Here is a 13,692-nt window from a genome sequence, read left to right on the forward strand (position 1 = left end):
TAGAGAATTCCACAGGTTCACCACTCTCTGGGTGAATAAATTCCTCCTCATTTCTGTCCTAAATGGCCTACCCCTTATCCTTAGAATGTGACCCCTGGTTCTGGACTCCCCGACCATCGGGAACATCCTTCCTGCATCTAGTCTGTCCAATCCTGTCAGAATTTTATAAGTTTCAATTAGATCCCCTCTCATTCTTCTAAACTCCAGCGAGTACAAGCCCAGTCGCCCCAATCTCTCCTCATACGTCATTCCTGCCATCCCAGGTATCAGCCTGGTGAATCTTCGCCGAACTCCTTCCATGGCAAGAACATCCTTCCTCAGATAAGGCGACCAAAACTGCACACAATACTCAAGATGTGGTCTCACCAAGGCCCTGTACAACTGCAGCAAGACATCCTTGTTCCTGTACTTGTTCCTGTACATTCGGAAAAGAAAAATGACACAATTGTAGATGCACAAGGGTATGCAAATAGGTGTTTGCCAAAATGTTAGTGTTAAGTTTCAGTTATATTTATGACACAAAAATAAATTTATTTCTTCGCACCACTTTCCCATCTTATCTATTTTTGCCTGCTGCCTGGGAAGTGGCCTTGTCAGTTGGAGTGAATGATGAGACATTACTTAACCTCGAGCAATGAATGTGTGTGTGTGACAGGAATGATTTGATCATTTTAGGACTGCTTTGTGGTGTTGTTGGGATGGCGGGTGGGGTGGGGTGGGGGGGGGGGGCAGTTGCTACAGCATCTGGGAGCCAGATGGGTGCAATGGTGCAACTAAACTAAATCGTGTCATTATGAGGCCATCCTGGGCCTCCCAGGCAGCAATGTGCAGCACTGTTGGTGCATCTCCACCTCAGGTTCCTCTTCCTCATGTTCCATCTGCTCCTCCTCCCATGAAGAGGCTGTGCGCTCTGCGCCTTGCTCCTCCTGCAGCTCCAGTCCTCGCTGCTGCGCTATGTTGTTCTGATAGTTCTTGAGACCCTGGCTGGTGTGTACTGAAGGGCTCCTCCAGATCTGTCAAGGCATCTGAAACGCATCTTCAGTATGCCAATTGCTTGCTCTATGACATATCTGGTCGTCATGTGGCTTTGATTATATCGCTCCTCGGCCTCATTGCTTGGTCTCCTCAAGGGTGTCATCAACCAATGCTAGCCCTTGTCTCCAAGAAGCCAACCAGTAAGTCTGTTCGGTGGTGTGAAGAGCTGAGGGAGGGTGGACAGGCGCAGGACAAAAAAGTCATGACAGCTCCCTGGGAATCTGGCACACACGCATGATGGTCTTTTTGTGGTTGCAGACGAGCTACACATTGAGGGAGTGGAAGCCCTTATGGTTCACGAACACTCGTGGGTGATCGGGGGGTGCCCTCATGGCCACATGTGTGCAGCCGATGACACCCTGCACCTGTAGAAAAACAGCCGGAGCCACAAAGCTGAGCGCCCACTCAGTAACACTGGCTTCATCAGTGGCAAAGGGTAGATAAGTGCCTGAGTTGTGAAACATGGCATCGGTCACCTGGGTGATGCATTTATGGGTGGTCGAATGCGAGATCCTGCAAATGTCTGCTGCAGATCCCTAGGAGGAGCCTGAGGCGAAGAAGTTGAGGGCGGTGGTGACTTTGACAGCCACTAGTAAGGTGTGTCCACCAGGTCCTCTGGGCAGCAGGTCATCTTCCAGCAAGCTACAAATGTCTGCGACAACCTGGCGCAATAGCCTGAGCCTCCTGAAGTGACTGCTGTTCAGTCATGTCCAGGAAGCTCATCTTCTGTCTGTATACCCTGTGTTGGGGGTATCGCCTCCGGCGTGGTGCACCCCTGTGCTGACCCCCTCTCCTGTGGAGCACCAGGTCGGTGAGGAGAAGGCTGCTGGTGTGGTTGCTGCTGCTGATGTTGTGGCTGCTGCTGGTGTTGTAGCTGGTGTTGTTGGTGCTGAGGCTCACCTTGGTCTGAATCTGAGGTCCAAGGTGAAACAGTATAAGCAGCACCCATACTGATCTGAGAGATGCCAGGTAAAGTGGAGATCAGAGGCACAATCCTCCAATGTAGTGAGAATGACTTCTGAGGTTGCAGAAATCACCTGCAAATTCCTGAAAGCAAAATCTGTGCACAATATGGTGTCAGCAAGAGCCTTTCCCTTAGGCAAGGAAGCAGGTGTAAGGTGTGTGTATTTATGTGCCTTTTCCAGCTGTCACTTAATGCAGTACTGCAATGGCCACTGAGCTCCCACCCTGCCTTCACAGGCAAGCTTCAGGAAGTCCGTGAATCCTGTGCACAAGCAATAAAAGATGAAACCTCACATTAAAAACTCTCTTAAGGGTCTCGCAATGAGCAGTTAAGTAGTTCCACAAGGTTACTCACCTCTCCCAAGTGGGTCCGTGGCATGCTTCAAAACGCGGAAGTCGCTAGGATGAAGGCGGGTTCCCAACGCGCTGTCAATTTCAGCGCGTTTAACTGCCAACCCACTCTCAATCCTGCACTCAGCAATGTGAAAGCTGAGTATTTCCAGCATTTTCTGTTTTTATTTGAGATTTCCAGCATCCGGAATATTTTGTTTTTGTATTTGGGATAATAGCTTCTATTCAAAGTTGAAGATTGTGAAAATGAAACTATTCTGCTGAATGATGCAGATTTTATCTGTTCAGATTAGAACATGGCATTTTTGGACCTCCTTTTTGAATTAATTCCATGTTTCCTCATTTTCTTTTCCTTTGTGACAAATTGATGTTGTACACAAGCATGTTTTGGTACTTTTTAAAACAAACCCTTCTAGGTCCCATTTTGTAGCTACCTATTTTTTAAATTTGTTACTTCTGTGCATTCTTTGAGTTAGCAGATTGACTTGCACTTTATAATCAGAATGATACTGTTGAGCAAAGCAAATGACACAGCAGTAGTTCACAACTTTAATTTTCAAAATGAGCCATGAAAAATGACAGGCAGAAATAAGTCACTTGTAACACATACGTAGAACTCTGCTGAGTAATTCATTAAATACATTAGTCAAAGCAGTTTCAAAATGTAGCTGTGCTCATAGATAGCAGCTTTCTTTCTCCACTTTAATTCCACTGATCTTTGGAAGAGAACTATAGCAACATGTATATGTCAATTTGCCCACATGAATAGATTGCGAAATTGAAACTATTCCACCTACAAAGATATTTATAAATTGCATAGTTTATTTTCTATTACAATGTCACCCTCCTGGAATTAGCTTTGTGGCACATTTATAGCCGACTGACACCAGTTGATGACAAAGGACCACAAGTGATCTATTCAGAACAGTTTGCAGCACTCAGGAGGTTGAGTGAAAGCCTTTGCTTTAACATTTTTTATGCAGATTAAATGCTGATATTTTTGCCTATTTTCCAACTTTCACACTTACCTAAAAAAAAAAACCCTACATTTCAAATCAACTGAGTTGATCGCTTAAATTTTTGACTAGCCCCACTGGTTGATTAATAGTTAAATGCATTATTTGATATGATATTGAGCTATATAAACCAGGAGGGATCCAGATTAAGCTCCTAGTTAGTGTTGAGTTAACTAATCTCAGCTAGGCAACAGTATGAATGGTGCAATTGGCTTCACCACCCCTGGACTAGGGAACAGGAAAAATATCCAGAGTTCCCATTCCTCATTGTTATTCAGCGATATAGATGTGTGATAACATTAGCCTCGGTTGGATACCTACCACACTCACAGTCTTAAGGTCACAGATGAATAATGGCCATTTGGGCAAGTTATTGGAGGCCTGTCAATTTCTTTGGAATCATACTTCACCATAAGTCGGTGTCTTCAGGAGAAAAAAGAAGAAAATTCAGGGTTGGGAAAGGATTATTCTTGGAAAGACCTGATAGTTCACCTGGAATAACAAAATTCATTGCTATAATTTTTAAAAAGGAAATAGCAAACAATCTTTGCCAAAGCAGTTATAAAAATTTCTTTCAGCTGTAGTGAACAATAACATTGGCCATGAAATTACACTGTGAGATGCTAATGTACAAACCCATTTACTTTAAATAAGTTAACACCACCACTATAATAATGGAGAAATAAATTTCTCCATTAAGCATTTATACATTAGTATCCCATCAAGTAATTTGTGATTACTTGGCCAATACCTATTTTTACTGCAAACACTGTGGCTGGAAATTTCTGTACCTGGTCGGGTGCGGGCGGTCGGCGTGGCGGGTCGGGACCCCGTTGCTGCTTCCATCCAGCTCCAGAAAACGACTTTGCGATAATGGGGCCTATTAAGCCCACCCTGCACGTTACTCGGCCCTATTAAATGGTGTGGGTCTGATGACACCATCCATGATGCGTTTTCAGCCGGTAGATTTAAAGGAGCCATGGCCACATTGCATTTGAAGGTTCATCTAGGATTGTGTAGTCACTGCGTTGGAGGTTTTCATTGCTCCAAACTGCACCCAGGTTCTCCGATGACTCCCTCCATATCCTTGTGGAGGGAGTCAGAGGACGCAGGGAGGTCGAAGATCGCATGGATGAACTACAGAATTTGTTCATCCCAGTTTGGCATAAAAATAAAACAAAAAAGGAGACTCAACCATGGCTAACAAGGGAAATTAGGGATAGCATAAGATCCAAGGAGAGGACATATAAATTGGTCAGAAAAAGCAGTAAACCTGAGGTTTGGGAGCAGTTTAGGATCCAACAAAGGAGGACAAAGGGATTCATTAAGATGGGGAAAATAGAGTATGAGAGTAAGCTTGCACGGAACATAAAAGCTGACTGTAAAAGCTTTTATAGATATGTGAAGAGAAAAAAATTGGTGAAGTCAAGCGTAGGTCCCTTGCAGTCAGAATCAGGGGAATTTATAATGGGGAACAAAGAAATGGCAGACCAATTAAATACATACTTTGGTTCTGTCTTCACAAAGGAGGACACAAATAACCTCCCAAAGATGTCGGGGAACATAGGGTCTAATGAAAGGGAGGAACTGATAGAAATCGGTATTTGTAGGGAAATGGTGTTAGGGAAATTGATGGGATTGAGGGCCGATAAATCCCCAGGGCCTGATAATCTACATCCTAGGGTACTTAAAGAAGTGGCCCTAGAAATAGTAGATGCATTGCTGGTCATCTTCCAAAATTCGATAGACTCTGGAACAGTACCCATGGATTGGCGGGTAGCTAATGTTACCCCACTTTTCTTTGAGGACGAAACAAACAGGGTGGATAAAGGGGAACCAGTGGATGTGGTGTATTTGGACTTCCAAAAGGCATTTGACAAGGTGCCACACAAAAGATTACTGCACAAAATAAAAAATCACAGGATTGGGGGTAATATACTGGCATGGGTGGAAGATTGGCTATCTAACAGAAAACAAAGAGTTGGGATAAATGGTTCGTTCTCGGGCTGGCAATCAGTAACTAGTGGTGTCCCACAGGGATCAGTGCTGGGACCCCAACTCTTTACAATCTATATTAACGATTTGGAGGAAGGGACTGAGTGCAACATATCCAAGTTTGCCGACGATACAAAGATGGGAGGGAAAGCAGTGAGTGAGGAGGACATAAAAAACCTGCAAAAGGACATAGACAGGCTAAGTGAGTGGGCAGAGATTTGGCAGATGCAATATAATGTTGGAAAGTGTGAGGTTATGCACTTTGGCAGAAAAAAATCAAAGAGCAAGTTATTATCTAAATGGAGAGAAACTGCAAAGTGCTACAGTACAAAGGGATCTGGGGGTCCTGGTACATGAAACACAAAAAGTTAGTATGCAGGTGCAGCAGGTGATCAGGAAGGCCAATGGAATCTTGGCTTTTATTGCAAGGGGGATGGAGTATAAAAACAGGGAAGTCTTGCTGCAGTTATACAGGGTATTGGTGAGGCCACACCTGGAATACTGCGTGCAGTTTTGGTTTCCATATTTAAGAAAAGATATACTTGCTCTCGAGGCGGTTCAGAGAAGGTTCACTCGGTTGATTCCAGAGATGAGGGGGTTGACGTATGAGGAAAGGTTGAATAGGTTGGGCCTCTACTCATTGGAGTTCAGAAGAATGAGAGGCGACCTTATCGAAACATATAAGATTGTGAGGGGGCTTGATCGGGTGGATGCGGTGAGGATGTTTCCACTGATGGGTGAGGCTAGAACTAGGGGGCATAATCTTAGAACAAGGGGCTGCCCTTTCAAAACTGAGATGAGGAGAAACTTCTTCACTCAGAGGGTAGTAAATCTATGGAATTTGCTACCCCAGAGAGCTGTGGAAGCTGCAACATTAAATGAATTTAAAATGGAGATAGACATTGTCCTAGCAGATAAGGGAATTAGGGGTTACGGGGAGAGGGCAGGGAAGTGGATGTGAGTCTAGATTCAGATCAGCCATGATCCTATTGAATGGCGGAGCAGGCCCGATGGGCCGTATGGCCTACTCCTGCTCCTATTTCTTATGTTCTTATGTTCTTAAAAAAGTGACCGGATCGGACAAAGTCAACATGGCTTTACAAAAGGTAAATCGTGCTTGACTAATCTACTGGAATTTTTTGAGGATGTAACTGGTAAAATAGATAAGGGAGAACCAATGGATGTGGTGTATTTGGATTTTCAAAAGACTTTTACTAAGGTCCCGCATAAGAGATTAGCGTGTAAAATTAAGGCACATGGGATTGGGGGCAAGGTATTGACTTGGATAGAGAACTGGTTGGCAGACAGAAAGCAAAGAGTTGGAATAAACGGCTCTTTTTCCGAGTGGCAGGCAGTGACTAGTGGGGTACCGCAGGGATCGGTCCTTGGACCCCAGCTATTCACAATGTATATTAATGATCTGGCCGAGGGAACTAGATGTAATATCTCCAAGTTTGCAGATGACACAAAGCTGGGTGGGCGTGTGTGCTGTGAGGAGGATGCCGAGAAACTCCAGTATGATTTGGACAGGTTGGGTGATTGAGCAGAAGCATGGCAGATGCAATATAACATGGATAAATGCGAGGTTATCCACTTTGGTGTCAAAAACAGGAAGGCAGATTATTATCTAAATGGCAATAGATTGGGAGAAGGGGAAGTGCAACGAGACCTGGGTGTCCTTGTGCACCAGTCGCTGAAAGTAAGCATGCAGGTGCAGCAGGCAGTTAAGAAGGGAAATGGTATGTTGGCCTTTGTAGCAAGAGGGTTTGAGTACAGGAACAAGGATGTCTTGCTGCAGTTGTACAGGGCCTTGGTGAGGCCACATCTTGAGTATTGTGTGCGGTTTTGGTCACCTTATCTGAGGAAGGATGTTCTTGGCATGGAAGGAGTGCAGCGAAGATTCACCAGGCTGATACCTGGGATGGCAGGAATGACGTATGAGGAGAGATTGGGTTGATTGGGCTTGTACTCGCTGGAGTTTAGAAGAATGAGAGGGGATCTCATCGAAACTTATAAAATTCTGAAAGGACTAGACAGACTAGATGCTGGAAGGATGTTCCCGATGGTCGGGGAGTCCAGAACCAGGGGTCACAGTCTAAGGATAAGGGGTAAGCCATTTAGGACAGAGATGAGGAGGAATTTCTTCACCCAGAGAGTGGTGAACCTGTGGAATTCTCTGCTAAAGAAGGCAGTAGAGGCCAATTCATTAAATATATTCAAGAAGGATTTGGATATATTTCTTAAGGCTAAAGGGATCAAAGGATATGGAGAGAAGGGAGGAACAGGGTACTGAATTTGGATGATCAGCCATGATCTCATTGAATGGCGGAGCAGGCTTGAGGGGCCGAATGGCCTACTCCTGCTCCTATCTGCTATGTTTCTATGTCCTCTTCCCTTCCAATGGGCAGAAAAGACCTCCCCAGCAGACAAAAAGAGCCTGGCTCCAAATTGCAGAGCAGGTCAACAGCAGGGATGTGTTCAGGAGTGCCTGGGAGCAGTGCCGAAAACGTTTCAATGATCTCATTAGATCAGGAAAGGTGAGTACAAAGCCACACTCAACTTCACCCTGCTGTGCCTCTCATCACATCCCCATCACTCTGCCTTCCCAACCCTACTCCTGCATATCCTTACTCACACCAACATACCTTGCACATCCACCCATCCCTTTCTATCTACATTATCACATCCCCATCTTACTAGCCACCCCTCACACCCAGCCTCATCCTAATGCAATCATACCAACTAACAACATGCAAGGAGCCTACTTGGCATTGCCACAGCAATCCATCATAGACTCCCTCCAAAGATGTAACCCATCCATTCCTTACACTCATTCTATCACTCTCACTCAACCTTCTCTTCTTTCCCTCCTTGCAAGGGAAGAAAGCGCACAATAAGAGGGAGTGGGAGAGAACTGGAGGTGGGCCTCCATCATTTGCGACCCTCACAACAGCAGAGAAGGCTACGTTGGAAGTCTCGGGAGTGGCCGAGCAACTGGAGGTGGGAGAGAGGGTGACATCTCAGCAACCTGGTGACAGAATTAAATATCATTCAGCTACATGGCATACATTAGTCATTCATATGGGGACTGGTGTCAGCCACTGAATGGTCATCATGTGCATAATGGTATGTGCACCCATTCTTCATATGGCATATCTAACTCATCTCTTTACTCTCCCACAGGTCCATCAAGTGCCCACCTCCCACTATCCAGGAGGAAGAGCAAGATGACTCCTCAGAGGAGCCTCCAGCCTCTGAGGGCGCAGCGTCACCAGACATGAGCTCACCCAGCCTTGGGGGCCATCCAGAAAGAGGGCGATCCTGGAGGTGCAGCAAGAAGTGCAGGAGGCTCTGACAGGTTTTGCGAGCGCGATGTCTGCAAATGTTCAGAGAATGGAGGATTCCATCTCAGACATGAGCACCACCATGTCGCAGGCGATGGTGACTGTAGGCTCTTCCATGGATAGGATGGCCACCTGCATGGAGCAGCTAATGCGCCACTCACAGGGGCACATGCTATCCATGGAGAACAGATGGCTATCTATGGAGCATAGATGGCAGAGGCTCATAGACCTCCTGTCTAGGAGGGATGTCAGAGTAGACATGGGTCCTCAGGGCCCCACTGATGCTGCAGCAAGGTGCTCTCCAGCTCCTTGCTAGCACGGAACTGCGGGTGGCCCATGAGAGGGATGACGGTGTGAGGGGCGAGGGAAGTGTGGGCTCCTCTCAAAGCGCAAACATTTCTCCCCCGTTGCCACCCCCTCAGTCAGAGCCCCAGATGGCTCCTCAGATCGCGATGGCCGAGTCTGCCCCTGCACAGTCGTAGGAGGAGCAGACTTTGGCGGGGCCATCACAGACTCCAAAACCCAAAGGATGTCCACCAAGTGTGTCTAAGCAGTCGCGGCAGGGAAGTGAGCAGGCTGCCTCTACCTATGCCGAAGCCACAGGGGTAGCACCTCGTAGAAGCACGCGGAAGAGAAAGATGATACACAATAAACTTGCAGGATGGGCATATAATTGGCAAATGAAATTCAACACAGATAAACGTGAGGTATTACATTTTGATAGGAAGAATAGGGAGGTCACTTATTACTTGGAGGGTGCGAGTCTAGGTGGGGTAGAGGAGCAAAGGGATCTCGGAGTACAAATACACAAATCACTAAAAGTAGCGACACAGGTTAACAAGGCCATAAAAAAAAGCAAACCAGGCACTAGGGTTTATTTCTAGAGGGATAGAATTGAAAAGTAGTGAAGTTATGCTAAACTTGTATCGAACCTTGTTTAGACCACATTTGGAATACTGCATACAATTCTGGACGCCATATTATAGAAAGGATATAGAAGCACTGGAGAGGGTGCAGAGAAGATTTACAAGGATGATACCAGAAATGTGAGGGTATACTTATCAGGAAAGGATGAACAGACTGGGTTTCTTTTCTCTTGAAAAAAGAAGGCTGAGGGATGACCTAATAGAGGTCTTTAAAATTATGAAATGTTTTGATAGAGTAGATAAAGAGAGAGGGTTTCCACTTGTAGGGAAGAGCATAACTAGAGGCCATCAATATAAGATAGTCACCAAGAAATCCAATAGGGAATTCAGAAGAAACTTCTTTACCCAGAGAGTGGGAAGAATGTGGAACTCACTACCACAGGGAGTAGTTGAGGCAAATAGGATAGATGCATTTATGGGGAGGCTAGATAAGGGAGAAGGGAATAGAGGGTTATGCTGACAGAGTTAGATGAGGAAAGACAGGAGGGGACTCGAGTGGAGCATAAATGCCGGCATCGACTGGTTGGGCCGAATGGCCTGTTTCTGTGCCGTATCTCCTATGAAATCCTATGTAAAGTAGATTCACAAGGGTAGCCACTTGGGTGTTTTCATCAATGTTAATGGCAAATTTCCGTTAATGTATTGTCAACCATTAAAATCTTTATTTTCACCACTTTCCCATCTTGGACACATTTATGAACACCTTTGGAAGTGGTTTAGTGAGTTGCAGTGAATGGTGAGACATAACGGAACCTCCAGCAATGGTGGTCAGTGTAAAATGTAGAGATTCGCGTATCCCTGGTAAACAGGATCGAGTGCAAACCAATATGGTGGGTATATTGTGTTTAATCAGAGTTTAGGACGGAATATAATACATTAATAATACAGCAAAAACATACGTACGTGACAAACAGCTGGTACAGGACCCGATCGGACAGATGGCTGGCATGCGTGAACAGTTCTCTGGCTTCTGGCCTCTCTCTCTAGGGCCTTCAATGGTGAGCGTGGGATCACTCTCAAAAGAGCGTTCGACCAGCCCAACTCCTCTTTGCTGCTTCTGCTCGGCTCTCCCCTCCACCGTCTGTGTGGACAAGCCCTGAGGGTGTCACTTTTATTCTCTTTTTAGGGGTGGGCCTGAGGCCAAGTTATTGACAAGACCATTTAACCTATAGAGGTTCCTCTAAAACCTCATCACCCAATGACACCTCAAGTCCTTTGTCTTGGTTCTTGGATGGAAGCCCTCCCCAAAGGGGGTCTCATTACTTCATTCAATTTGTCTTATTGTTTAATTTTTTTGAAGGTTCTTCCTTTGGAATTCATGTCTTATCTCTCTTGACTCTATCCTCCTTGACCCAGCAAGTACAAGGTCTGACCCTGTCCCTCTTAATCATGGCCCCAGCCAGAGCTGTCCAGTCGCTATCTCACCTTCATCTAGCAAATGGCCCATTCTAAGATGGATACCTTAGCCTCCTCAAATTCCTTTCATTCTATGTCTTTTCCTAATTAACTTTTAATTATCTTCGCAAGCAGTTCTGCTAAACAAACTACAATTTTTATCTGTAGAGATTATAATATGGTTATTAGTAATAATGGAAGAAACATACATTGGGTCTTCACTGGCCAAATTAAAGATACATTAACAAAGTCAAAATCCTAACTTACAAACAATAGATAACTAGCCTGGCAGGGCCATCCTATGGGCCCCCATGTGGAATGTTTATGTTTCACCTAATCTAACTGATTAGAAAACTGTCTCAAATTATAATGCAAGTTTTCCAGGAAAAAGAAACTTATCATTTAAACACAGTATTATTCGTGTAGCCATATACATTTTTAGGCACCCCTAGTTTCTAACAATTCCCACCTTGAGAGGGAAAAAAACTCTATTTCGACCTCTCATTTTTGACCCTCTACTAACCGTGCCAACTCTAAATTATTGGTTCAACGGTTCAATCGACGTGTCAAGCATCTCAAATAACAGGACATTATAATTAGAACTATTAAGACCAGACATTGCACAATTACTAGGGCAGCTGATACCATTCTTGCCCAGGGATGCTGGCTGGCATTATAAGCTACTTCCCACCACCTGTGGTCCCCTAACTTGCTTATTGCTTTCTCAATTTGGGCATTGTCTTGCTGCATTTTAACCAAGTGTTTCTGGGAGGTACTACTTCCTTCAATGATAGACTTTAAACTGAGGGATAGTGGTGGAATCGGATGTCCAAATTTTACAACTGCCTCTAGGGCCTCCTATATATATATTTACTTGTATTTGGGTTACATTGTGAGTTCTTACAGGAATCAAATGGGCGTTTCCTACTCTAATCATTTCAAGAGGTCTTAAGCAGAAGGTTGGCCATCTGACCTGACAGATGTCTAGCCCGTGGGTATATTGGGTAGCAGAGGTGGTCACACAATAACGTCCCTGGCTTAGATAACTGACCAGAGTGTGATTATTGTCCCATGTTTGTACTTGGATAGTGCAAGTAGGTGATTCTTCATCTACAATGAACCCACATGCTGGTATCCCAGGCTCGAGACTGTCACATCTATACATTCGTGATCCTTTATTCTTAGTGCAACAATCCAAATTAGGGGCCTTCCAGGTCATGCCCTGCTTAATCAAGTAGTGTGGATATTCTGCATACTGTTTGTGTACCTTCCCCTCCATAGATCCTATTGATTCGTCCTTGAACACTTCCCACTTATTTGTCTTGTTCAATCGGGGCAACCATAGGACTACTGGTATGAGAATGATTTGGGGGTCTAGATAATCATTATTCTCCCCACCTGGGTATGGTAATTTGGCATAGTAAGCTAACCCATGTTTCCTAGCAGTACACCAAGGTTCAGTCTTGTTAAACCATTTCTCTAAATGTCTGTCATTCACAAAGTTGGGTATCTGATTATTTTCGATGTCCGTCAGACCCTTCTGTACCTGATCCAGTGGGAAACTCCTATACATAGCACAAGCGAAACCCTTAGAAAACTGGTCCTTACTTCCTTCAGATTCTTTGATTATCTCATTAACCTTGTCCTGAATCTCTTGAAAATTGTGTACCATGTCTAAGGTTGTTTTTAGTGCTTCTTGCAATTCTTTAATTTGGTCTGAACCTCCCTTATTTATTTTGGTTAAAATTCCCTTCAATTGTCCCCTCATAGCCTCATCATGTTCCCACATAGATTCTATGTCTATTCTATTCCATGCTGCTGTGCCTGCCATGGCTCCTATTCCTAGCCATTCTCCCAACCCTCGCTTCCTTCTCGACCTAGTCATACCGTTTTCTCCACTTACCACTGGTTCGTACCATTGTCCACCAATTGGAGGCCAAGATTCATCACTGTCTTTTCCCGCATTCCTTTCTACAAAATCCTTAACTATTTGTCTCACCAGATAACTGTAAAATAGCTCATGTGTGTGGTTGCACAGGCCCTTTGGCATTTGGACTGCTGAAAGATTAAATATCACTGGGACAATCTCAGATCTAACATCATTATAAAAGCTCTCATGGGTTCCAGTTACTACTAAACCATTATCAGGACCTTCTGTTATTTCGGGACAGTTTTCTTTCTTGTTACTGGTTTTATTTACCGTGATCTTCTCTCTCTTTTGTATTATTACAACTTCCCCCTGCTGCTAACACACCATCCTGCACAGCATCGTGGGTTATTTCCCGTATTATTTTCTTGCCACTTGGCTTTCCACTGGTATTCACCCTCATGTCTCAGCCAAAAGGACGGCCAATTCAAATCATAGTTCTCAAAGTCCCATTTTTCGCTCTTTACTTCGTAGGGTATTCCCATCAGTCCAGTTTTAGCCAATGTTGTGGATACCTTCCGGTACCTACCCGGGGCTTTGCCTTCCAGTGCCTCTGGGTTGTATCCCTCTGTGCTGCAATGTAGTTGTACCCGAACTCCATTTCCTTCAGGAATCAAAAGGTGGTGCTTCCAAGTGGTAACCGTTGGTAGACATACCACACATCCCTCGCATATGAATTTTACTTCTAATTTTTCCTTCAAAACTCAACATGATATACACTCGCCATTGGTATTGTAGTA

This window comes from Somniosus microcephalus, chromosome 1 (genome assembly GCF_052327205.1).
Source record: "Somniosus microcephalus isolate GS21.2 chromosome 1, FLI_Smic_1.0, whole genome shotgun sequence".
In the NCBI taxonomy this organism is placed as follows: Eukaryota; Metazoa; Chordata; class Chondrichthyes; order Squaliformes; family Somniosidae; genus Somniosus; species Somniosus microcephalus.